General features: G+C 35.2%; 2 long non-coding RNA genes across 5 annotated transcripts; both read left to right on the plus strand.

Moving 5' to 3' along the window:
• Positions 1 to 571: 571 nt before the first annotated feature.
• LOC113321068 lies at positions 572 to 8,613 on the plus strand. Of its 4 annotated transcripts, XR_003346456.1 has the most exons (4): positions 572 to 1,818; positions 1,908 to 2,023; positions 7,794 to 7,876; positions 8,422 to 8,613. It is a non-coding gene; the product is annotated as an uncharacterized LOC113321068 (long non-coding RNA). The 4 variants fall into 4 exon arrangements; XR_003346457.1 differs by lacking the exons at positions 7,794 to 7,876; positions 8,422 to 8,613 and adding an exon at positions 3,376 to 3,398; XR_003346454.1 differs by lacking the exons at positions 7,794 to 7,876; positions 8,422 to 8,613 and adding an exon at positions 2,776 to 2,833.
• A 2,079-nt stretch (positions 8,614 to 10,692) lies between these two features.
• On the plus strand, positions 10,693 to 12,194 carry LOC113321070. Its single transcript, XR_003346458.1, has 2 exons — positions 10,693 to 11,385; positions 11,557 to 12,194. It is a non-coding gene; the product is annotated as an uncharacterized LOC113321070 (long non-coding RNA).
• Positions 12,195 to 26,313: the final 14,119 nt, after the last annotated feature.

The following is a 26,313-nucleotide window of genomic DNA, read 5'->3' on the forward strand; positions in this document are numbered from 1 at the left end:
ACCCAAGCCGATGTGGATATAGTACCGTGAAAACCTCATCGACTGATAATAATACTAGTGACCTGAATTTTAAATTCGTCAATAACAAATTTTATATTAGACTAAGTTACTTAGTAGATAACTTAGTAAAAAAAAACCAAGAATTAAGAATACAAGTTTTTTCTCACACTAAATAATGAGCTCCTATATAATCGTCTAATAACCATTGTAAAGACCCGCAAGTTTGTCAACGTTATTAGACCGATCAAGTATTGAATTAGTCGATAATAAATCGATTAGTTTAACACGAACGTTAATTAATAGAAATTAATCTAACAACGATCTGGATATCAAACTAGTACGATTGAATAAATCTCGAAAAGTTATACGGAATGGGCTACTCGAACGTGTCATTCGGATATCGGAAGAAGCAAATATCAACATATTACTATGAAGGGTAAAATCGTCATTACCCGGGAAAACCTTGTTGATGCAACGCAGACACGTTGTGGCTTCCCTTATCAAGCAAGTGGGTGTCCTAGATATTCCTTTGGTCTTATCTTCACCAAATCGAGCTGAGAGAATCATTTTCTCTCATTCTTTTTTCTTTTTTTTCTTCTTCTACCGCTCCTATGTTCTTCTTATTCTTCTTCTTCTTCTTCTTCTTTCTATCGAACTCAGTTCAAAGGATTGAGATTAGTTTAGAGGTAACTCGTAGTATTGTAGAGAGATAGTCGAATCAAGAGTTTTATTAAGAAGTTTCAGAGATAGAAGAATAAGAAATCAGTTGAGAAGTTAGGGTTCTTGAGTTGATTGAGGGCTTGTGCGGAACAACAAAGGAGTTGATGCTGATAACAGTGAGCAAGAGAATGATTTCTGCATGATGATGTTGATTAAAGAAACAATAGAAATAAGAATTAGGGTTCATGGATTTAATTGAGTTATCTGTTGAATTGAATCAAGGAAGATGAAATTGAAGGTTTAAGTGACAAATTAGAGATGGGTTTTCGATTGATTTAAAGATTGATTTTTGAGTTAGGGATTCTGAGATGAAATCAAAAATTAGGATTTCTTATTGAATCGAAGTTTGAATGAAATCATTCAGTTGATTGAGTTGTTCATAGATGAAGGATAAATGGGTTATTTTTGAATTGGTGAGGTGAGGCAGTTCTGTTGAAGGTTCTGCAAATTAGGTTTTTGTGTAAATATTCAGAGATGTGTTAGACGAAGAAATTGAAGCTGATGAAGACTGTAAGACGTGGATTGAAGAAGAATTTGACTGGTAGAAGCTAAACGTGCTAATGAATTGAGGTAACTGCTTATCTCAGTAAACATAATAAAGAGATATTTCATTGTTGAGTTTATAAGTTATTGTGTTTATGTGTGATTAGATTTGATGAATGTTAGGATGTTACAGAGATGATGAAGGTGGTGACTGTGAAGAGAATATGTTTAAAGTTAGGACTGAATTTTTATTGCAGATGGAACAAGATTGATATGGGTGAACTTGAGTTACATGATTGTTAACTTAAGAAGTATAAGAGTAATTGGTGTTGGTAGTATCAGCAGAGAAGCTGTGGAACTGAATTAACTGTGTAATGGAATCAGGTGGCTGTATTGAGATGCAGTTGAAGTTAAATTAACTGGTAGAGACTCAGTTGGGTTATATAGGGTTACTTGAGATGAAGCAATTGGTTGTTAGTGATATCTTGAGTAAATGAAATGCAGATGATAAGATTGTAGTTGTGTTGATACTGCTGAATTGTGAATGGAGTATGAAATGAATGGGGTGATGGGGTTTACTAATGTTTCATTTGGGGCTTTCCACTGCTATTGCAGGTAAGCCGAGTTTATGGTTGTGAATTAGTTATGAAGCTTACATAACTTTAATGTAGGACTGATGTAACACAGTTGAAGTGTCATTGCAGTTGTAGATGATTGTACTGAATTACAAGTAGTGATGGTGTTAAATTGAAGTTGCATTTAATCTAAAACTGGTGGTCATTCAGTTTAGTGGATGTGTTGCTAAAAGCTGCAACCGCAGGTATTTGAGCTGTAATTGTGTTTATAATTTAATTCTGAAGTTTGTTTAAGATAAATATATTGATATTGAATTGTTAAAATGAAAGATGAGGAGAACTATGCTTAGTCAGTGTAAGGTGCTGGTGATACACCATTATGGTGCGTCTCAGTTTTTGGCATGTGCAATGGCCTTGGACATATTGCATTCAGTTTAGCTGAGTGATTATGTTTTAGCTAAGATGTAACCAGTTAGTTGCCTTACTCGTATGGCTGGGTTTGTCTGACCGAGTCGACTCTTCTGATTCAGTCTAGGTGACTGAGTTGACTCTGTTTGACCGATTGATTACCCTAGACTTGACCTTTACTGGACATGGACTGTTAGTTGGCCCCTTTGACCTTCACTGACCGTTAGATTAACCCAGTTGGGTCAGGCCATGTGTAATGGGTTTGTTTAAGTGGACTTGGGCTTAGGGCTAGTTATCCTAGATTGATGTTTGGACCATTATGGTCTGACTTAGCCTATGATTCCTTCTACATAGTTGTAAACACTCTTAAGACTTAGGTAATGGACTATAATTACAACCTAATCGGATTAGTAAACTCTAAGATAGATAATGAGATACCATAATGGGCTTAGAACCATTAGATAGTTCACTTAGCTTATAAATGAAACTTGTATGAATTATGTTATGAGCCTTGTGTGAGCCTTTTGGCTATATTCTTAGAGTTCTTGTATGATTAACAATTAGCCTATTAACAACGATCGATTCAAAGGATGAACTCGTGGATCGTGGATTTCGAGGTAGGCGTGGCTTGTCATCAAAAGAGGTGAGAATACATTTGACTCTTTGGTAACCATTATTGTTTTCCTTTACAAAAGTTTATGTTTAACAAACTCATTTATTTCTGTTTGTGCGTTCTATGCATTGTTTAACTTGTATTACGATAATTTTGTTGATTATTTTAATCTTTCCATGGTTTGGAAAGGACCTGTAATGTTTTGTTGTCAATAAATTTTTTTATGGGAAATAAGAATTTCCACCTGTGGTATATAGGATACGCTCCTTCACATTTATACCTAGAGCTTTTATTATATATTGGTCGGCAGTTTGCGTGTTCGGAACTGTCGACATCCATACATATGATTAGGTGTGGATTTGCGAGCTCGGAATTGCACAATCATAATATACATTGTTTGAAGAAGGAGTTTGTCCATATACATGTTTGTTTGTTTCGGTGACTTGGTCACTGTTTAATGTTTTGGAAGAACATGTATTTCTTTCCAACTCTTGCTTATGATTACTTGAAAGTTACATGGTATTCCTGCTGAGCACCCTTTTTAGGGATGATGTGCTCACCCTTTCCCACTTTCAGTTTCAGAGACAGATCAGAGTTGCGTATGGAAAGCTTCGAGGAGTTGACTCTGTTAATTAGTTAACTTCTGCTATACTATGTTGTATATTCTATTTATAAACCAAATGACTAGTGTATATGTATCATTTGAGAGAAGTTCTTGTATATATATATTTCTGAGCGGGGTTAGTTTTGGGTTGAGTTTTATAACATATTTCTTAATTGATTGTTTAAGTAAATGATTTAGATTCTTAGTGCCTCTTTGTTTAGCTAATCTTTTGGATTAGTCAGCTGCTAGCTTAGGAGGCGCTACAATGTTGGTATCAGAGCTCACTATTAGATCTTATATGAGAAACATTAGGAATAGTCAGTGCCAGTTAGTGAAATAGATTAGTTGAGAACTGAGTTGGCTTGTGAGATAAATCTTAATCACTAAAAACTAGTTTGTTTGCTTGGTTGTATATATAAGGTAAAAATTGTAGGGTAAATCAATAACTTTAGATCATATGGATTTGAGAATAATAGATCCAAAAAGTATGAACACGTAGACAATTTAATACTATTAAAAAATAACGAGATTAGTATAATTGATAGATCTTGAATATCAAATAGAAATTTATTGAGTACATTGACTTATACGCAGGGTCAACAATTTACAATCACATAAATGTTAATAATTTTTTTTAGGACTTAATAGTATTTGTAAGAGTAGTTAGAATAATAGTTTGACCATTAGTGTTAATTATTAAAATATTATAATAGTAATTATAAATGAAAATAATAGTAATAATAATTGAAATAAAGTAATGAATAACATTTATCAATTATTATCATATTGAACATAACTTAACTAAAATCTCATTGAAGATATATAACGATAAAAATAAAAGAATTAAAAAAAAAATAAAAAAGTTATGAGTAAATAGTTACGGGAATTTGATAGCGCTTATTTACGATTAAGTTAGTAAATTAAACTAATTACAAATTAGAGATATATGATGTGCATCTAAACTAGCTAGTTGATATAATACATATTAGGCATTTGACTTAAGGAAGCGAGGATATAATATACAAAATAAAAAAAACACTTGTTAGAGATCTTGTACCGAAATTATCTTTGGGCTAACAAATAATCCAGTAAATTCTTAAAATGAAACAAACATGCGTGAATTAGTAATAATAGTATTCGGATACTTAATGTAATATAAGAAGTAAAAGAAAATAAATTCATATATTGATAGGATCTTTCTTCGGAAATAGATACAGTCATCTTTTGAAATGGAAACTTAAACTGTTAGAAATTAAATTAGTATTATGTCGAGCATAACTTAAATTAAAATCTCATTAACAAATATGTAGCAATAAAATGAAAAATATTTTGGTGATTAAATTTCTTAAAATGATGTGAACTATTTATATATTTTACGAAGTAAACTTATCAGACTTACACCAGTTACGATAAAAGTTTAAAGACTAATTAATCTTAATAAATTAATATTTAATTAATCTAGTACTTGAGAGTAGTGAAGGTTGTTTTTCCTTTGTTCGTAGGAAGGCATTGTTGGGATTGGAAAACCTTGACAGGGCAACTGCATTCAGAGATGACCGATCATAGTAGTTCGGCATAATTTTTAGCAATAAGAAAGATTCGTAGGAATCTCCCTTGTAATAAGAGACAGGTATTCATAAGATAGAAGTTAATGTAAGAAACTTAGACTTCCCTATTTGATAGAATTTAAATCAGCATAGAGATACAAATTTTAGTTGAAGACATAAAGGTTTGTGTTTTGTTTTTATGTTGTCTGCGTTTAGACAAGAGATAGGATTATTCTATAAGGTGGGGAGTTTTGAAGACTAGAAGGATGGTTAATTTTCTAGGACAAAAATAAATAAGGTGGGGAGAATGTAAAGACCCGCAAGTTTGTCAACGCTATTAGACCGATCAAGTATTGAATAAGCCGATAATAACTCGATTAGTTTAACAAGAACGTTAATTAATAGAAATTAATCTAACATAGATCTGGATACGAAACTAGTACGATTGAATAGGTCTCGAAAAGTTATACATAATGGGCTACTCGAACGTGTTATTCGGATACTGGACGAAGCAAATATCAACATATTACTATGAAGGGTAAAATTGTCATTACTCGGGAAAACCTTGTTGATGCAACGCAGACACGTTATGGCTTCCCTTATCAAGCAAGTGGGTGTCCTAGATATTCCTTTGTCTTTATCTTCACCAAATCGAGCTGAGATAATCATTTTCTCTCATTCTTCTTTCTTTTTTTTCTTCTTCTACCGATCCTCTGTTCTTCTTCTTCTTTCTGTCGAACTCAGTTCAAATGATTGAGCTTAGTTTATGGGTAACTCGTAGTATTGTGTAGAGATAGTCGAATCAAGAGTCTTATTAAGAATTTTCAGAGATAGAAGAATAAGAAATCAGTTGAGAAGTTAGGGTTCTTGAGTTGATTGAGGGTTGTGTGGAACAACAAAGGAGTTGATGTTGATAACGGTGAGCAAGAGAATGAATTCTGCATGATGACGTGGATTAAATAAACAATAGAAATAAGAATTAGGGTTCATGGATTTAATTGAGTTATCTGTTGAATTGAATCAAGGAAGATGAAATTGAAGGTTTAAGTGACAAATTAGAGATGGGTTTTCGATTGATTTGAAGATTGAGTTTTGAGTTAGGGATTCTGAGATGAAATCGAAAATTAGGGTTTCTTATTGAATCTAAGTTTGAATGAAATTATTCAGTTGATTGAGTTGTTCATAGATGAAGGATAAATGGGTTATTGTTGAATTGGTGAGGTGAGGCAGTTCTGTTGAAGGTTCTGCAAATTAGGTTTTTGTGTAAATGTTCAGAGATGCGTTAGACGAAGAAATTGAAGCTGATGAAGACTGTAAGGCGTGTATTGAAGAAGAATTTGACTGGTAGAAGCTAAACGTGCTAATGAATTGAGGTAACTGCTTTTCTCAGTAAACATAGTAAAGAGATTAAATTTCATTATTGAATTTATAAGTTATTGGTTTTATGTGTGATTAGATTATGAATGTTAGGATGTTACAGAGATGATGAAGGTGGTGACTGTGAAGAGAATATGTTTAAAGTTAGGAATGAATTGTTATTGCAGATGGAACAAGCTTGATATGGGTGAACTTGAGTTACATGATTGTTAACTTAAGAAGTATAAGAGTGACTGGTGTTGGTAGTATCAGCAGAGAGGTTGTGGAACTGAATTAACTGTGTAATGGAATTTCAGGTGGTTGTATTGAGATGCAGTTGAATTTAAATTAACTGGTCGAGACTCAGTTGGGTTATATAGGGTTACTTGAGATGAAGCAATTGGTTGTTAGTGATATCTTGAGTAAATGAAATGCAGATGATAAGATTGTAGTTGTGTTGATACTGCTGAATTGTGAATGGAGTATGAAATGAATGGGGTGATGGGGTTTACTAATGTTTCATTTGGGTCTTGCCACTGGTATTGCAGGTAACCCGAGTTTATGGTTGTGAATTAGTTATGAAGATTACATAACATTAATGTAGGATTGAAGTAACACAGTTAAAGTGTAATTGCGGTTGTAGATGATTGTACTGAATTACAAGTAGTGATGGTGTTAAATTTAAGTTACAGTTAATCTAAAACTGGTGGTGATTCAGTTTAGTGGATGTGTTGCTAAAAGCTGCAACTGCAGGTATTTGAGTTGTAATTGTGTTTGTAATTTAATTTTGAAGTTTGTTTAAGATAAATATATTGATATTGAATTGTTAAAATGAAAGATGAGGAGAACTATGCTTAGTCAGTGTAAGGTGTTGGTGATACACCATTATGGTGCGTCTCAGTTTTTGGCATGTGCAATGGCCTTGGCCAGATTGCATTCAGTTTAGATGAGTGATTATGTTTTAGCTAAGATGTAACCAGTTAGTTGCCTTACTCGTATGGCTCGGTTTTTCTGACTGAGTCGACTCTTCTGATTCAGTCTAGGTGACTGAGTTGACTCGGTTTGACCGATTGATTACCCAGGATTTGACCTTGACTGGACGTGGACTGTTAGTTGGCCCCTTTGACCTTCAGTGACCGTTAGATTGACCCAGTTGGGTCAGACCATGTTTAATGGGTTTGTTTAAGTGGACTTGGGCTTAGGGCTAATTATCTTAGATTGATGTTTGGACCATTATGGTTTGACTTAGCATATGATTCCTTCTACATAGTTGTAGACACTCTTAAGAATTATCTAATGGACTATAATTACAACCTAATTGTATTTGTAAACTCTTAGTTATGTTAAAGATAGAGAATGAGATACCATAATGGGCTTAGAACCATTAGATAGTTCACTTAGCTTATAACTGGAACTTGTATGAATTATGTTATGAGCCTTGTGTGAGCCTTTTGTCTATATTCTTAAAGTTCTTGTATGATTAACAGTTAGTCTATTAACAACGATCGATTCAAAGGATGAACCAGTGGATCGTGGATCTCGAAGTAGGCGTGGTTTGTCATCAAAAGAGGTGAGAATACATTTGACTCTTTGGTAACCATTATTGTTTTCCTTTATAAAAGTTTATGTTTAACAAACTCATGTATTTCTGTTTGTGCGTTCTATGCATTGTTTAACTTGTATTACGATAATTCTGTTGATTATGTTAATCTTTCAATGGTTTGGAAAGGACCTGAATGTTTTGTTGTTAATAAATTTTTTTACGGGAAATAAGAAATTCCACCTGTGGTATATAAGATACGCTCCTTCACATTTATACCTAGAGGTTTTATGATATATTGGTCGGCAGTTTGCGAGTTCGGAACTGTCGACATCCATACATATGATTAGGTGTGGATTTGCGAGTTCGAAATTGCACAACCATAATATACATTGTTTGAAGAAGGAGTTTGTCCATATAAATATTTGTTTTTTTTAGTGACTTGGTCACTGTTTAATGTTTCGGAAGAACATGTATTGTTTTCCAACTCTTGATTATGATTACTTGAAAGTTATATGTTATTCCTGCTGGGCACCCCTTTTAGGGATGATGTCCTCACCCTTTCCCACTTCCAGTTTCAGAGACAGATCAGAGTTGCGCATCGAAAGCTTCGAGGAATTGACTCTGTTAATTAGTTAACTTCTGCTATATTATGTCGTATTTTCTATTTATAAACCAAATGACTAGTGTATATGTATCATTTGAGAGAAGTTCTTGTATATATATATATATTTCTGAGCGGGGTTAGTTTTGGGTTGATTTTTATAGCAGATTTGTTAATTGATTGTTTAAGTAAATGATTTAGATTCTTAGTGCCTCTTTGTTTAGCTAATCTCTTGGATTAGTCAGCTTCTAGCTTAGAGGGCGCTACAATGTTGGTATCAGAGCTCACTATTACATCTTATATGGGAAACATTAGGAATAGCCAGTACCAGTTAATGAAATAGATTAGTTTAGAACTGGGTTGGCTTGTGAGATAAATCTTAATCACTAAAAACTAGTTTGTTTGCTTGGTTGTATATATATGGTAAAAATTGTAGGGTACATCAATAACTTTAGCTCATGAGGATTTGAGAATAATTGATCCAAAAAGTATGAACATGTAGACAATTTAATACTATTAAAAAATAGCGAGATTAGTATTACTGATAGATCTTGAAAATCAAATAGAAATTTATTGAGTACCGTGACTTATACGTAGGGTCAACAATTTATAATCACATAAATGTTAGTAATTTTTGTTAGGACTTAATAGTATTTGTAAGAGTAGTTAGAATAATAGTTTGATCATTAGTGTTAATTATAAAAATATTATAATAGTAACTATAAATGAAAATAATAGTAATAATAATTGTAATAAAATAATGCATTATATTTATCAATTAGTATCATGTTGAAGATAACTTAACTAAAATCTCAATGAAGACATATAACGATAAAAAAAAAATTAAAAAAAAGTTATGAGTAAATAGTTACGGGAATTTGATAGTGCTTATTTACGATTAAGTTAGTAAATTAAACTAATTACAAATTAGAGATGTATGTTTTGCGTCTAAACTAGCTAGTTGATATAATACATATTAGGCATTAGACTTAAGGAAGCGAGAATATAATATACAAAATAAAAAGACACTTGTTAGAGATCTTGTACCGAAATTATTTTGGGGCTAACAAATAATCCAGTAAATCCTTAAAATGAAACAAATATACATGAAGTAGTAATAATAGTATTCGGATACTTAATGTAATATAAGAGTTAAAAGAAAATAAATTCATATATTGATAGGATCCTTCTTCGGAAATAAATTCAGTCATCTTTTGAAATGGAAAATTAGTATGATGAACTTAAAGTGTTAGAAATTAAATTAGTATTATGTCGAGCACAACTTAAATTAAAATCTCATTAACAAATATGTAGCAATAAAATAAAATAGATTTTGGTGATTAAATTTCTTAAAATGATGTGAACTATTTATATATTTTACGAAGTAAACTTATCAGACTTACACCAGTTACGATAAAAGTTTAAAGACTAATTAATCTTGATAAATTAATATTTAATTAATCTAGCACTGGAGAATAGTGAAGGTTGTGTTTCCTATGTTCGTAGGAAGGCATTGTTGGGCTTGGCCAACCTTGACAGGGAAACTGCATTCAGAGATGACCGATCATAGTAGTTTGGTATAATTTTAGCAATTAGAAAGATTCGTAGGAATCTCCCTTGTAATAACAGACAGGTATTCATAAGATAGAAGATAATGTAATAAACTTAGACTTCCCTATTTGATAGAATTTAAATCAGCATAGTTGAACCTAGAGCTACAAATTTTAGTTGTAGAAAGACATATAGGTTTGTGTTTTCTTTTTATGTTGTCTGCGCTTAGACAAGAGATAGGATTATTCTATAAGGTGGGGAGTTTTGAAAACTTGAAGGATGGTTAATTTTCGAGGACGAAAATGAATAAGGTGGGGATAATGTAAAGACCCGCAAGTTTGTCAACGCTATTAGACCGGCCAAGTATTGAATTAGCCGATAATAATTCGATTAGTTTAACACGAACGTTTATTAATAGGAATTAATCTAATAACGATCTGGATATGAAACTAGTACGATTGAATAGGTCTCGAAAAGTTATACGGAATTGGCTACTCGGACGTGTCATTTGGATACCGGACGAAACAAATATTAACATATTAGTATGAAGGGTAAAATTGTCATTACTCCAGAAAATCTTGTTGATGTAACGCAGACACGTTGTGGCTTCCCTTATGAAGCAATTAGGTGTCCTAGATATTCCTTTGGCCTTATCTTCACCAAATCGAGCTGAGATAATCATTTTCTCTCATTCTTCTTTCTTTTTTTTCTTCTTCTACCGCTCCTCTATTCTTCTTATTCTTCTTCTTCTTTATGTCGAACTCAGTTCAATGGATTAAGCTTAGTTTATGGATAACTCGTAGTATTGTAGAGAGATAGTCGAATCAAGAGTTTTATTAAGAAGTTTCAGAGAAAGAAGAATAAGAAATCAGTTGAGAAGTTAGGGTTCTTGAGTTGATTGAGGGCTTGTGTGGAACAACAAAGGTGTTGATGTTGATAACCGTGACCAAGAGAATGAATTCTGCATGATGATGTTAATTAAAGAAACAATAGAAATAAGAATTAGGGTTCATGGATTTAATTGAGTTATCTGTTGAATTGAATCAAGGAAGATGAAATTGAAGGTTTAAGTGACAAATTAGAGATGGGTTTTCGATTGAGTTTTGAGTTAGGGATTCTGAGATGAAATTGACAATTAGGGTTTCTTATTGAATTGAAGTTTGAATGAAATTATTCAGTTGATCGAGTTCTTCATAGATGAAGCATAAATGGGTTATTGTTGAATTGGTGAGGTGAGGCAGTTCTGTTGAAGGTTCTGCAAATTAGGTTTTTGTATAAATGTTCAGAGATGTGTTAGACGAAGAAATTGAAGCTGATGAAGACTGTAAGGCGTGGATTGAAGAAGAATGTCACTGGTAGAAGCTAAACGTGCTAATGAATTGAGGTAACTGCTTTTCTCAGTAAACCTAGTAAAGAGATTAAATTTCATTATTGAGTTTATAAGTTATTGGTTTTATGTGTGATTAGATTATGAATGTTAGGATGTTACAGAGATGATGAAGGTGCTGACTGTGAAGATACTATGTTTAAAGTTAGGACTGAATTGTTATTGCAGATGGAACAAGCTTGATTTGGGTGAACTTGAGTTACATGATTGTTAACTTAAGAAGTATAAGAGTGACTGGTGTTGGTAGTACCAGCAGAGAGGTTGTGGAACTGAATTAACTGTGTAATGGAATTTCAGGTGGCTGTATTGAGATGCAGTTGAAGTTAAATTAACTGGTAGAGACTCAGTTGGGTTATATAGGGTTACTTGAGATGAAGCAATTGGTTAGTGATATCTTGAGTAAATGAAATGCAGATGATAAGATTGTAGTTGTGTTGATACTGCTGAATTGTGAATGGAGTATGAAATGAATTGGGTGATGGGGTTTACTAATGTTTCATTTGGGGCTTGCCACTGCTATTGCAGTTAATCCGAGTTTATGGTTGTGAATTAGTTATGAAGCTTAAATAACTTTAATGTAGGATTGAAGAAACACAGTTAAAGTATAATTACAGTTGTAGGTGATTTTACTGAATTACAAGTAGTGATGGTGTTAAATTTAAGTTGTAGTTAATCTAAAATTGGTGGTGATTCAGTTTAGTGGATGTGTTGCTAAAAGCTGCAACTGCAGGTATTTGAGCTGTAATTGTGTTTGTAATTTAATTCTGAAGTTTGTTTAAGATAAATATATTGATATTGAATTGTTAAAATGAAAGATGAAGAGAACTATGCTTAGTTAGTGTAAGGTGCTGGTGATACACCATTATGGTGCGTCTCAGTTTTTGGCATGTGCAATGGCCTTGTCCAGATTGCATTCAGTTTAGCTGAGTGATTATGTTTTAGCTAAGATGTAACCAGTTAGTTGCCTTACTCGTATGGATCGGTTTGTCTGACTGAGTCGACTCTTCTGATTCAGTCTAGGTGACTGAGTTGACTATGTTTGACCGATTGATTACCCTGGACTTGGCCTTGACTGTCCGTGGACTGTTAGTTGGCCCTTTTGACCTTCATTGACCGTTAGATTGACCCAGTTGGGTCAGGCCATGTGTAATGGGTTTGTTTAAGTGGACTTGGGCTTAAGTATAGTTATCTTAGATTTAGGTTTGGAACATTATGGTCTGACTTAGCCTATGATTCCTTCTACTTAGTTGCAGACACTCTTAAGACTTAGCTAATGGACTATAGTTACAACCTAGTTGGATTAGTAAACTCTTAGTTATATTAAAGATAGAGAATGAGATACATAATGGGCTTAGAACCATTAGATAATTCACTTAACTTACAACTGAAACTTGTACGAATTATGTTATGAGCCTTGTGTGAGCCTTTTTTGGCTATATTCTTAGAGTTCTTGTATGATTAACAGTTAGTCTATTAACAACGATCGATTCCAAGGATGAACCAGTGGATCGTGGATCTCGAGGTAGGCGTGGCTTGTCATCAAAACAGGTGGGAATACATATGACTCTTTGGTAACCATTATTGTTTTCCTTTACAAAAGTTTATGTTTTACAAACTCATGTATTTCTGTTTGTGCATTCTATGCATTGTTTAACTTGTATTACGATAATTCTGTTGATTATGTTAATCTTTCCATGGTTTGGAACCTGTAATGTTTTGTTGTCAATAAGAATTTTTATGGGAAATAAGAATTTCCACCTGTGGTATATAGGATACGCTCCTTCACATTTATACATAGAGCTTTTATGATATATTGGTCGGTAGTTTGCGAGTTTGGAACTGTCAACATCCATACATACGATTAGGTGTGGATTTGCGAGTTCGGAATTGCACAACCATAGTATACATTGTTTGAAGAAGGAGTTTATCCATATACATGTTTGTTTGTTTCAGTGACTTGGTCACTGTTTAATGTTTCGGAAGAACATGTATTGTTTTCCAACTCTTGCTTATGATTACTTGAAAGTTATATGTTATTCCTGCTGGGCATCCTTTTTAGGGATGATGTGCTCACCCTTTCCCACTTTCAGTTTCAGAGACAGACCAGAGTTGCGCATCGATATCTTAGAGGAGTTGACTCCGTTAATTAGGTAACTTCTGCTATATTATGTTGTATATTCTATTTATAAACCAAATGACTATTGTATATGTATCATTTGATAGAAATTCTTGTATATATATTTCTGAGCGGGGTTAGTTTTGGGTTGAGTTTTATAGCAGATTTATTAATTGATTGTTTAAGTAAATGATTTAGATTCTTAGTGACTCTTTGTTTAGATAATCTCATGGATTAGTCAGCTGCTAGCTTAGGGAGTGCTACAACCATGATATAGGTAACTTTGGTAAATTTTGCAAGCAAAACCTGATAATGCCTTATAAAGCTTATTTATTGATAAACATCAATTAAAACAAGTTGATTAGATAATAACGAGTAGCACCATACATTCTTATTATTTTTTTTTTGAGCAAAGGATCATTAAACACCATGATTTGACTAAAGGACACCGCCAACTACAGTCTTAGGAATTCAAACTACTCTTCCCAAGGAGAATTTCACTGATAAGATTTGGTGGATCATTCCACCAGACTTGACTACTAATACTTCTTGTAGCATGTTTTACCAGCTTATCTGTCGCATGGTTGCAATCTCTTCTTTTAAAAATAACAACACACTTACTCAAAATACTAAGGAATTTCTGACACTCTAAACTAAATTTTGATCTTCCCAAGTCATCTACATTACCATTATAGGTTTTAACCACAACTTGATTATCACCTTCTATAATTACTCATTGAAGATCCAGATCTTTAATCCATTCCAAAGTTTTGAGAAAAACCAAAGATTCAACTTATATCACATATCTAGATAATGTTGAGAAGCACCAATGTTTATTTTTAACCAGTATATAGGAGGTTTAAACCAAGTTTCTATTTTCTTAACTTTATGCCTTTCTATGTTTAGATTTGTGGTCACTACGGAATCTACGTAGTTTCTGGTTCTTTGGATACCACTTCTAATATGATGTGTTTTTTTTTTCAAAAACTTTTTCACATCTAACTTTTCACATATACCATAAGGTGCAAGCTGCAAGACTAGCCATTTCAGCATTATGAGCTACTATAGAGTTGCTGTCAGAGAACTAGGATTTAATTTAATTTTGAAGAGAGTTGCTAGCTTCTTTGGAAAGATATAGAGCCGTAGAGATGTCAAACCGTATAACATCTGCATATTGAGAATGGAGAAGAAGATGGGAGCTAGTTTCTTCTTCTCTACTATGCGTATGACACATATTATTGATATCTTTGATGTATGTGCTTATCTTCTTGTTTACTGGAATTATATTATGGCTACATTTCCACAAGAACTGCCAGATTTTTTGAGGAAAGTTCCAAGTGCCAGAGCTTAAGCCAATCTTTCTCTTGCATGACATCAGGTGCATGATGAGTATGATTATTAGTTTTTAGTTCCTTCTAGATTGAACTGGTGGTAAATTTTCCAGACTTTGGTAGGTACCATCTCATCTTATCCTGTCCATCAGTTGGGATTTTGATGAATTAAATCTTCTGGACTTGATTCTGATCAAAGCATTGATTAAGCTTGATTACATTCCAGTTCTGGGTATTTGTATCCATTAGCTCAAAAACCTTTATAGCTCTAATACAATGGTTATTGATTCTTCAAATGCTTTAACTGATTTGACATCCCCTAGTTCACATGCATAATGTTGATTCACAAACTGAAGACCATGTTGTATGTCATTCCAGACCCAAGAAGCAGACTTTTTAAAAGTATCATCAATAAGAGGATTTTTTTTTTTTTGAAAAATACCTTGCTTTGAGAATATGAACCCATTTGGCCTTGAGTTTGTAATCATCCTCCAGGATAGTTTAGTGACCATAGCAGTGTCGAAGTTTTTCTGAGTCTTTGAAACCTAGACCCCTTATCTCTTTGGTTTACTTGTATAAATCCAAGATTTTGGTCAAAAATATTTACCTTTTTGCTTATTTCAGAAGTAATTTCTTTGAATTTTGTTTATTTTATCATGGGTCTTGTCAGGTAGGAGAAAGTTACTCATTTGGTATTGAGTTGTAGCACTTAGAGTAGACTAAATTTATGTTGTCCTGCCTACTTGGTTAATGAGCTTACCTTGCCAACCTTGGAGGTGATGTTGCATTTTCTAGACAGAGATATCAGCATATTGATCTTTATTTTTGGAGATGATCATATTGGTACCAAGATACTTTTCACTTAACTCCATTTCTTTCATTTTAAACATGTTTGATATATATTGACAAGCCTCTGGGCTTAAGTTCTTCCTGAAGAAGATGCTGGATTTTCGTAGTTAACAAGTTGACCAGATGGTAGGCTTCTAAAAGGTCCTAAAAATGATCCCCGGCAACGGCGCCAAAAACTTGGCAGGCCTCTAAAAGGGTATAGAAATTAAGCGTGATAAAAACGGGGGCCTACAGTAATACCGCAAGTGCACGGTCGTCAGTTGTAGCTCGTGCAAGTACGGGTCGATCCACAGAGATCGGGTGTGTTTCGGAAATGTGTTTTAGCTAATTGGGTTCCTGAATTTGCTTTGGGCTTAGAAGCCCTTTGGAAGTGTTGGGCTTAATGTACTATTGGGTTTGTTCTCAATAAAAGGAACTGAGCTTGGGCTCAGTTGGTCTTTGAAAAGCAAATTGGGCTTGGATATTTGAACTAGGCCTTTGGTCTTAACTATGGAATGGGCCTTAGTGAATTTGGGCTTTGGTCTTTAACAAATGGGCTTTGGTTAAGCCCACAGATGACTGAATTGGGCTTCAGTTTGAAGTGTGACTTGGGCTTTTGGAAGTGAGCTTTGGAGAGCAAAGCAATCAGCAGCAATGCAATAGAAGAATTGGCTTGGCTGCAGGAGAAGAAGGGGCAGGGCAGCAGCAGGAGCAAGAGCTGCACAGCAAGGCCAAGGAAGGCAGCAGCAACAGCCTAGCAGTAACAGCAGCAGCAGCTGCAATGGAAGTGGTAGCAGAAGAGAACAATGCAGCAGCAAAAGTGACAGAATGCACAAGGAATAGCAAGAACAGCAACAACAGGGTGAACAGCAACAAAATGAACCAACAGGGTGAATAGCAAAATGAACAGCAACAAAATGAATAGCAAAATGAATAACAAAATGAATAGCAAAATGAACAGCAAAATGAACAGCAAAATGCACAAGGAATAGCAAGAACAGCAACAACAGGGTGAATAGCAAAAACTAAACAGCAACAACAGGGTGAACAAAAGCAAAACAAAACAAGAGCAACAGAAAACAACACAAGAATGAACCAAGGCCTAAGGCCAAGGGCAGGGTTGTGGTGAAGAAACTGAAATGAGGCAATACTAAGGCAGCATACAGGCAAACAGGAGGTATACTAAAAGAATGGAAGAGAACTAGCTTGCTATAAGCACTAGTTTCTCCCAATGCACAATCAACACTACAACCTAAGCATACAACAAGAATGGCAAGAAAATCAGCTTGCTATGAGCACTGATTTCTTGCCATTGCACAATCAGCACAAAGCTTCTAAGATGTATCTAGTCTAGCATTCCTTCAAATGACAGTGAATTTAAACATGACAGTGAATTGATACTAACAGTGAGCAATAACATTAACAGAACAAAGTAACAAACATTAACAGGAATGAAATGGGAATCAAAACATGAAATTAAACAAGCACATAACAAGATACATTTAACAGGATACTAACATGACAGGACATAAGCATAACAGGAATACAACATGAACATGAAACTAAGCAGCAAATTCAAAATTAACAGGAGACTAAGCAGGAGACTAACACTCAAAATTGAACTGTAAAGTGAACTGAAAATTAACATTTTAACATTTAACAGAACTTTGAGAGTTCTGGATGTTGGCTACTCCAAACATAGAACTAGAAATTACCAAACATTAAAATTAAACTAACATAAACCTAATTGCACTAACAGTTGAAAATTAAATCAAAATTAAAAGTGAGCCTAACCCAAATTGGGTGGTAACTTGGCTAGTCCAAGAACACCCTCTACACATACAACACCTCCTCTATTTATACCCAAAACTATGAATTAGGGTTCCATATGTTCTTCCCCAAAAAAATCCCTAAAACAGTAAAATTAGGGTTTTAAATTCATCTCACCAATCATGATGAAAGTTGTTTCTGACTTCGACCCACGTTGCTACATCTCCTTCTAGCCTTCCTGCACGCTTCGAATTCGTCTATAGACTCACTTATTTTACTGATTTCTCACCTAGGGTTTCAGAGAAAGGAATGGTGAGAAATCAGTGAAATAAGGGGCTAGAGAGAGGGGGAAAAAGGGAGGGTAGGTGATGGTGGTAGATATGGCGACGTTTGGTGGCTGTGGCAGGTATGGAAGTAGCAGGTGGAGGTGATGGTGGCGGTATGGGTGTTTCTGCAGAGGGTATGGAGGAGGAGAGGTCGATGGAAGAAGGGGAAGGGGATGTTTGGCGATGGGTATAGGGTTCGATGGCTAAGGTGTTGAGCGGGTGTATCAAGATGGGTGTACCGCGAGCTGAAACCGCTGGATATGGAGATGGTAGGTGGATCGGACGGCTAAGAAAGAAGCAGCTTGTATCGACCGTAGGATGTAAAATACAACGAAGTCTACGGTGCGAGATTAGGTTAGGTGTTGTAGTGTTGAGCGGAATCATCGGGATTTGATGCACAGGCATAGGAGCGACCGTAGGATGCTGAAATGCTTCGATCTGACGGCTGAAATCCGAGACGGGCTTGGATATAGAAAATAGGTTTGGGTGAGGATTTTGGGCCTTGGGTATGCCAAGCCCATATCTTCTTTAAGAACAATTCTTCCTTCTTGAGCCCATTCCTAGCTTTTTGGTCTTCCGCACATCACTCTTCGCGGCTTCCTTGCGTAATTCCTCCTGGCTTTTCACTACTTTTCTGCTCTTTTTGCTCCGCAACTCATCCAATCTTTATTTATTACCTAAAAATGCAAAATTAAGTAAGAAAAATATTTATTCTTGAAAACAATGAAAATACAGAATATGGGATAAAATGTAGAATTAATGCACAAAAGATGAGTTAAATGCCAAGAAAAATATATAGAAATATGCACTTTTTAGCACTCATCACCAGAAGAAAGAAGTAAATTTGTTGATGATTTGAATGAGATTTATAATTTATTCACCTTTATCCTTGGTAAAAAAATGAGCACCTAGGAAAAAAACCATATGCAGATAATGAAGAACCATAAGACTGAATTACCTGGGATGCATGTGCCCATAAAAAGTAACTGAGCCACCCATTAATAGTAATAAAACTCTGTACAAAGTTTCCTTCTGTGATATGAGTTACCACTCCTTGATATTTAAAAGGCCTTATAGGATTAACGAGTTTCCTTTCAACTGCACTTGTGAGTAGTCTACTAAAATCCCTTCATATATAAGATGAAATTTTTTGGTGATATTGAATCACCTTGACTAAACCTTCTTGTCGGAATTACTGGTTCAAGAGGAGAACCGTTTAACATTATTGAAATAGAAGCAATACTGACACATTGATCTATTAGCTTGCACAATTTAGAAGAAAATCCCATCTGCAAAAGATTTTGATGAAGAAAATCTCGCTCCATTATGTCAAAAACTTTAGCCACGTCTAATTTAACTCCTACAACACCATGAAAGGCTTTAGTTTTCTTCATGAAATGAACCATCTCCTAAGCTATGATGTTGTCTTGAATATTCCTACCTGAGACATATGCTACTTGCCAAGGGTATATATTTTGTGTAGTATTGGTTTAAGTCTTCTGGATATATCTTAGTTATTATTTTATAAAAATATATTGCACAAGTTTATTGGCCTCAAATATTTAAGTTCGGTGACATTTTTTTTCTTCGGAATTAGGACTTGAAAAGTTTCATTGATTTGAGATGAAAATTCACCTGATATGAAAACTTTTGGATAAGGTAAACCACTTCTTTGTTGACAATGTCCCATGTTTGCTGATAAAATCCAGCTTGGTAGCCATCTAGACCAATAGCTTCCCATGAGTTAATAGAGAAAACTGCTTCTTTTATTTTAAATTCGGAAGGAGTTTGTATGATTCTTGCATTCTCTTCTTCTGTGATGCATGGTGAAAAGACGAGGATACCTAAACACACCACAATCTTTTAATGTCAACCTATAAGTCCGATACCAAGTGTGATCGTATATGGACAAAGTCGAGACAATACGACTACTTGATAATAGTTACGATCCAAAACCGATTTACGCACAAGTGTATTTATTTTATGATAATATAAAACAATTATAATGCGGAAGTAAAGTAAATAACACAACACAAGATTTTGTTAGCGAGGAAATCACAAATGCAGAAAAACTTCGGGACCTAGTCCAGTTTTGAATACTCTCAGTATTAAGGAGCTATACAGAATATAATACCAACTTCGTATAGTTGAGACCAAGCAGACTACCCCTAGCTACTTAGTTTCTTCAGTATCCCTGCGCCTTCGACTTCTAGAGCCACACACGTGAAAAGCAAGTCCTTTGGATCGTATTCCAAACAACAAAGGAAAAATCTGTTTGGCAACCATTCTAATCAATCTTGCTAGAAGATATGTGAATTGTTTACAAAAGCTCTTCTGTTTAATATAATAAACTCCTTTGTCTGGTTAGGTCAATCTATCATTTGATTACCAAAATAATCAAATTATAATTTCGAAATCAATCAATATAGATCTCAAAGAGAAACTATAGAGATATGTCGATATCATGCAACTAATCAATCAAGTCTATCAAAGATAATCTGATTCTAGTTGGATCCCAGCCGATCAAGGTTTGTGCACTAAATCCACGAGATATGAAAACTAATAAGAATTCTTATTCGTCTTCAAATCTTCTATTTCCTTCAATAACCTACACAACAACACTTGATTCCTCTTGTGATCAACCATGCACATAACAAAATCTGTATATCCGAAGATGGTTCTAAAGATCCCGTCACTACTTTTATCTAGTTTGAGTGAGCCTTATATCATAAGAGAAGATTCTCAAGAATAAACAAACTAGGTGCAATCAAAGTTACAATAACCGTTAGTCAATCAAACCAATAATCGAAAACTAATAACACTGCAATTATCTAGTTTCCCACTAACGGTACTCATAGAGCTTCTTGATCCCGCAGAAGTCTTTAAACGAGGGGTCGTAAGAGATTTCACCTAATTAGGGTACTTTGCTCTCCGGATAGACGGCTACACCAGAAACAACAAGAAATGAAGTTTGTCTGGATCTTATGATAGTTTGCAAAAAATGCAAACTCAAGTATTTCTAGACCAAGGTTGTTTGGACAACAAGGAAATTCCAAAACCGAATATATTATCAAGATATGCATTAAAGTACTTAAATTAGGTTTTCCCAATTCCAATTAATGTTAATCCAATATTTCCGAAATCTCTCATAGAAAACTTATATTATTAGTCTAGCACATTAATGATAGACGCATTTATGTGTCTATATTGTCCTAAATTTTCTGTATTGTTGGTACTCGATTTCGTACTTATTATGGTGTTTTTTGTATTTGTAGGTATTTTTGGGAAATAAACATTTTTGGAAAATTCGGCTCAAAGAGTTGCTCGGGGCACCCTCGGTGAAAAGTACTAAAGGCACACTCATTTTAGATAAGGGCACCCCCATATAACCCTGTTGTTAAAGGGTCCTGCGTTTTGGATCAGGGCACCTCTTCTTCTTCATTTCAAATTTCAAAATTGGCGGGAAGATAGTGCAGACGCAGGCAGAATTAGGGTTGAGGTTTTGATCGTGTTCTAGGGAGATTCAAGGGCTGAAACTCATTGGGTTTCTCTATTTTGATCCAATAGAGCCAGTAATGATCGTCGTTCATACTAGAATTGGCTAGAACGGTAGACATAAGGGTTGAGCATATTCCCGGGTTTTTCTTCCTGCGGAAACTCTGTTAAGATTTTTGTCACGCTGGACTGAGATTCGAGCACTGGATTTGGTTTATTTGGGCCTGTTTGGACCAAACATGGATGGTATGGTCGATGGCTTCGGTTAGAGTTGGCTGCATCGTGGGTTTGAAGCAAACAGAGCAACACGTTCGTGGGAGAGTTTTCACGGGACTTGCTATGAATTTCGTGTGCTGCTGAGACTCTAATTCGTGTACTGCACATGTATGGAGAACTCTGAGTTGCAATAGACGCGTGAAGGACGTAAAGAAGGATATAAAACCATAAATTTGGAAATAATATATTCCCGAGTAATGGCTTTGCTGTAAGAGAATTTGGAGACTTTATTACGAGATATTTTGAAGTTGTTGTGTATATAAAGCGTGTTCTGGCATCTTAGATGGTTTACAGAGAGTTTGGGAAGGATTTGGAACATCACAGAGGCGAAACACGAACACCAGAGAAACCTGCTGTTGCTGCTGCTGCCATTGAAGAACAAGAAGAACATAAACCCACAGAAGCAGTCGTTTTTGCTACAGTATTTGCGACTGCTCAGCGACAGTCTTAGAGCTACAGTAACAGTGACACATCCTCTGTATCGTTCTTTTGTTTGCAACAATTATAAGCGTTACAAACCCGGTTTTGAATTATTTCTCCCTTTTCATCATTTGTAAACACCATTTGAGCAATGAAATCAACTTTTGAGCGTGTTTCCAACATGATAATGAGCTAAATCTCCCACAACCAAGGAAATGAGGAAGCTATTTACGCATGAATAATTGGTATCTATTTTATTTTCTCTAATTTATAATTTATAATTCACTCAATCACTGCTTTTGCAGAGTTTTAAATTGTTTGCATAATTTTCTTAATTAGTTGTGATTCAATCTGATATGTTATACTTTATTTAGTCAATTGATAATCTATGCTTAGGGAATACAATTGATATTTGAGAATTTGCCTAATTATTTGTGAATTAAGAAATAAGGGACTTAAAAGACAATTAGAGTTTCGGATTATTTGCCGTAATTTATTCATGTGTGATAGTGGAATCAGTGTCTTGGTTATTCCTAATAATCTTGAATTAAGTTTTGTTTGTTTTTAAATTTCATTAAATCTAAAATCTTTTGCTTTTACAAGTCTCAATGAACCTATTACTACAAAACAACTTGAAATCACACCAATTTTTGGCGCCGCCGACGCGGACTTGTCTTTAGGCTAGAGTTTTTAGATTTTTTTTTTTATGTTTTTATTTGTTTTTCATTTTTATTTTATTTGTTCTTCTTTACGTTTTTGGGTTTTTGCCTTTTCCTTACAGATTTTGGAATTTGGAGCGAAAGAAAAATTTGCCAAAGCTTTTGGTGAATACTTAAAGATTTGGAGTAAAATAAAAGCGAAAGGAGCGAAAGAAAAGGAGAATAAAAATTAATTAAAAAAGAAAGAGAGAGAGAGACAAATTTTTTTTATTTTATTTTTTAGAATTTCTTTTAGATTATCTTTTTCTTTTGCACTTTATTTGTGGACTTTGGACTGTGGACTTTGGGACTTTATTTTTTTTATTTTTTTTAAAAATACCCTACGGGAGGGTGCTTTAAATATCAATTGTTTGCAGAGAAGGACGGAGATTACGATATCGCCTCGGCCCCTCGGGTTCGTACATGACATAGAAGTCGTGGCCCGAGTCGGCTTCACCGGTTCATCCCCCGTATGGTACAGGAGGTAAGTTTGTCGAAACACTTGTGAATCCCCTGTCAGGGAGTTACTGTATTCCTTCGTTTGCATATATGCTGAGGATTTTAAAACGGCTTCTTTAATTTCCTAGTAAAGGGAAAGGACTGGCCATACAAGATAAAGGTTCGGATTTCATCACTGTTCCCTTCTTGCCCGCCTTAGTAAAACGAAACCAAACGCGAACCTAAGCCTAAAATTTGACTAGAACGAGACCTATAGGGTAATGAACTTAATATGAAAGTCATTTGAAAAATATTGGTTACTCTTTTAAGCATGCTTCAAAGTTCATGATGGTTTCTGTGAGTTGAATACGCCACCTTGTAACGCCGGTGAGGCCTTGGGTATCAAAGCTCCATTGAGCTTCCCTCGTCTTGATTCAACTAACTTAAACTCGGATTGGTTCCAGTGGGGTTTGCTTAAATTGTAACGAATTCCCTTTTGAAGGATTAGAAGCTGGTCTAGAAACAATCTAAGTGGAGCCATCATGCTTTTTGTTTCCTAGAAATCAGTAGGTTTGTTGTGGTGGAGTCAGCCTTGTTTGTGTTTGCATAGAACTTCCCTTCCTTTTAGGATTTCTTTCTTTTTATTTTGTTTATCTAGTGTATGCCCAAGGTTATTAAAGAGCGGGCTTGGAAAAGAAACACTCTAGGTCGATTGATTAGTGAAAAACCTAGTAGTTTTTCTTGTGGAAGCAAGGAGCTCGAAGAATATTCTTTTGAGAGCCATGTTTTTGGAAACTTCAGTTTTGAGAATCTGTCTCTTAGTGAGGAAAATACCCCTAGTACTTCATCTGTGCCAGCAATGGAAACTTTGAAAGATTACATGTTCCCAACTAGGTCCACCTGAGCTTCGTGCATTAAATTTCCAGCCACTACTGCTAATTTCGAGATAAAACCTAGTATTCTTCAGATGATCCCTATATTCTTAGGGAAAGATGATGAGAACCCTTATTTTCATATTAGGGACTTTGAGGAAATTTGTGGGATAATTAGAATAAAAGACCTTACCGATGAAGTCTTGAAACTTAAGATGTTTCCCTTTTCCTTGAGAGATAAAGCCAAAACCTGGCTGAAAAACCTACCATCTGAATCCATTGAATCATGGTAGGAACTTATTGTTGCTTTCTATATGAAATTCTACCCTAAGCATAAAACTGCGTCTGTTAGGCAGAAAATTAGTGCTAGTGTGCAACAAGAGGGAGAGTCTCTTTATAGGTTTTTAGAGAGATTCAATGATCTCCTATCCTAGTGTCCTCACCATGGATTTGATAAGATGAAACTCGTAGAGATTATTTATGATGGTTTATACTATTTAACCGAAGCCATGGTTGAGTCTGTGTGCGCTGGTGAGTTCACTAGTAAAAGTGTTGATGATGCTTTTACCTTTTTAGGAGCTGTCGCTGAAAAATACCAACAGTGGGAGTCTTGTGTTGAACCCCCCAAAAGACTCTTGGTCAATAGAAGTAGCACCAATGTGGTAGACACAAGCTTCGGGTCTGATGCTAAGTTTGCTGCTTTGTCTAGAAGGTTAGAAGCTTCGGAATTGAATCATCCTAAACATATGTCTCTTGTTGAACCTGATGATAGTTTTAGAGCCTCCCAAGTGTCTAGTTGTGGAGTAGAACCCAATAACTTGTTTTGGGAAGGTCAGGTTAGTGAAGAGCAATCCCATGCTGTCTATAACAATGCTAGGTTTGAGAACCGACAAAATTTTGACCCATACTCAGAGACTTACAACCCTGGTTGGAGAAACCATCCTAATTTTTCTTGGTCTAAGGGTCAGAATCAAGGACAGTCTAGTAATTCTCAGCCTCCCCCAGGTTTTGGTTATGCTAAGAACTCTTCAGGTCAACCCCAGTTTCAGAATGAGAAAAAGATCTCCACCTTAGAAGAAACCCTTACTATGTTAGCAAAGAACCATGAGATGTTATCAAAAACCACTATGGTTTTCAAGAAGAAACCAGGCAGAATTTTAAGAATAATTCCCAGTCTCTTGCTAACTTAGAACTTCAAGTCGGCCAAATAGCTAAGTTTCTTAGTGAAAGAGAAGATGGAAGATTCCCTAGTCAAACTGATCCTAACCCTAAAGGAGAGAAATCGTACAATCATGTGAATTATAACAACCCTTAGGAGTGGAAAGAAAGTTGACAATAAGGTTGCCATGCCTGATAGTGAACATGTTGTAGTTCACCCTTCTGAGCCAGAAAATGAGGAGACTGATAGAGTCTCCAAAGAGACCAATGAGGGTCATGCTGAGCCCGGCTTTGTTCCCAGAGCCCCGTTCCCCCAGCTGCTAGTTCCAACTAAGAGGGAGTCCAACTTTAATGATATATTGGAGGTTTTTAAGCAGGTTACTATCAACCTCCCATTGTTAGATGCGATTAAGCAGATTCCCGCTTATGCCAAGTTTCTTAAGGATATGTGTACGCGAAAGCGAAAACTTAGTGTCCAGAAGAAACCTTCCTAGCTAGTCATGTGAGTTCTATTATTCAGAATACCACTACTCCTAAGTATAAAGACCCAGGGTCCCCTACTATTTCTTGCACAATAGGTAAATACCTGTCGAGAAAGCTTTGCTTGACTTAGGAGCCAGTGTGAACTTACTGCCATACCATGTGTACCTTAAGCTAGGACTTGGTGAGATGAAACCTACCCAGATGACACTTCAGTTAGCTGATAGGTCCGTTAAAATTCCTCGTGGTGTGATCGAGGACGTTCTTATTGAGGTCGACAAGTTTATTTATCCAGTGGATTTTTTATCCTAGATACCCAACCTGTCCCTGACCCAGAGAACCAAATACCAGTGATTTTAGGTCGCCCGTTTTTAGCTACATCCAATGCGATCATTAACTGTCGAAATGGTATTATGAATTTGTCTTTTGGTAATATGACTATTGAGCTGAACATTTTTAATATTAGTAAGCTACCCTCTGAACTAGATGACTCGAGCATAGAAGAGGTGAACATGATAGGAACATTAGTCGAGGAGTCATTACCAAACACTTTGTTAGAAGATCCATTAGAGAAATGCCTAGCCACTTTGGGATTGATTTTGATGATGACGATGTGATTAATGAGGTGAATGCTTTGTTAGATTCAACCCCTTTGATAGACACTAGTAATGGCTGGAAACCTAAGTTCGAACCTCTACCCGTTTTGAGTCTACCCTA

The sequence above is a fragment of the Papaver somniferum genome, chromosome 11 (genome assembly GCF_003573695.1).
Source record: "Papaver somniferum cultivar HN1 chromosome 11, ASM357369v1, whole genome shotgun sequence".
NCBI classification, from domain to species: Eukaryota; Viridiplantae; Streptophyta; class Magnoliopsida; order Ranunculales; family Papaveraceae; genus Papaver; species Papaver somniferum.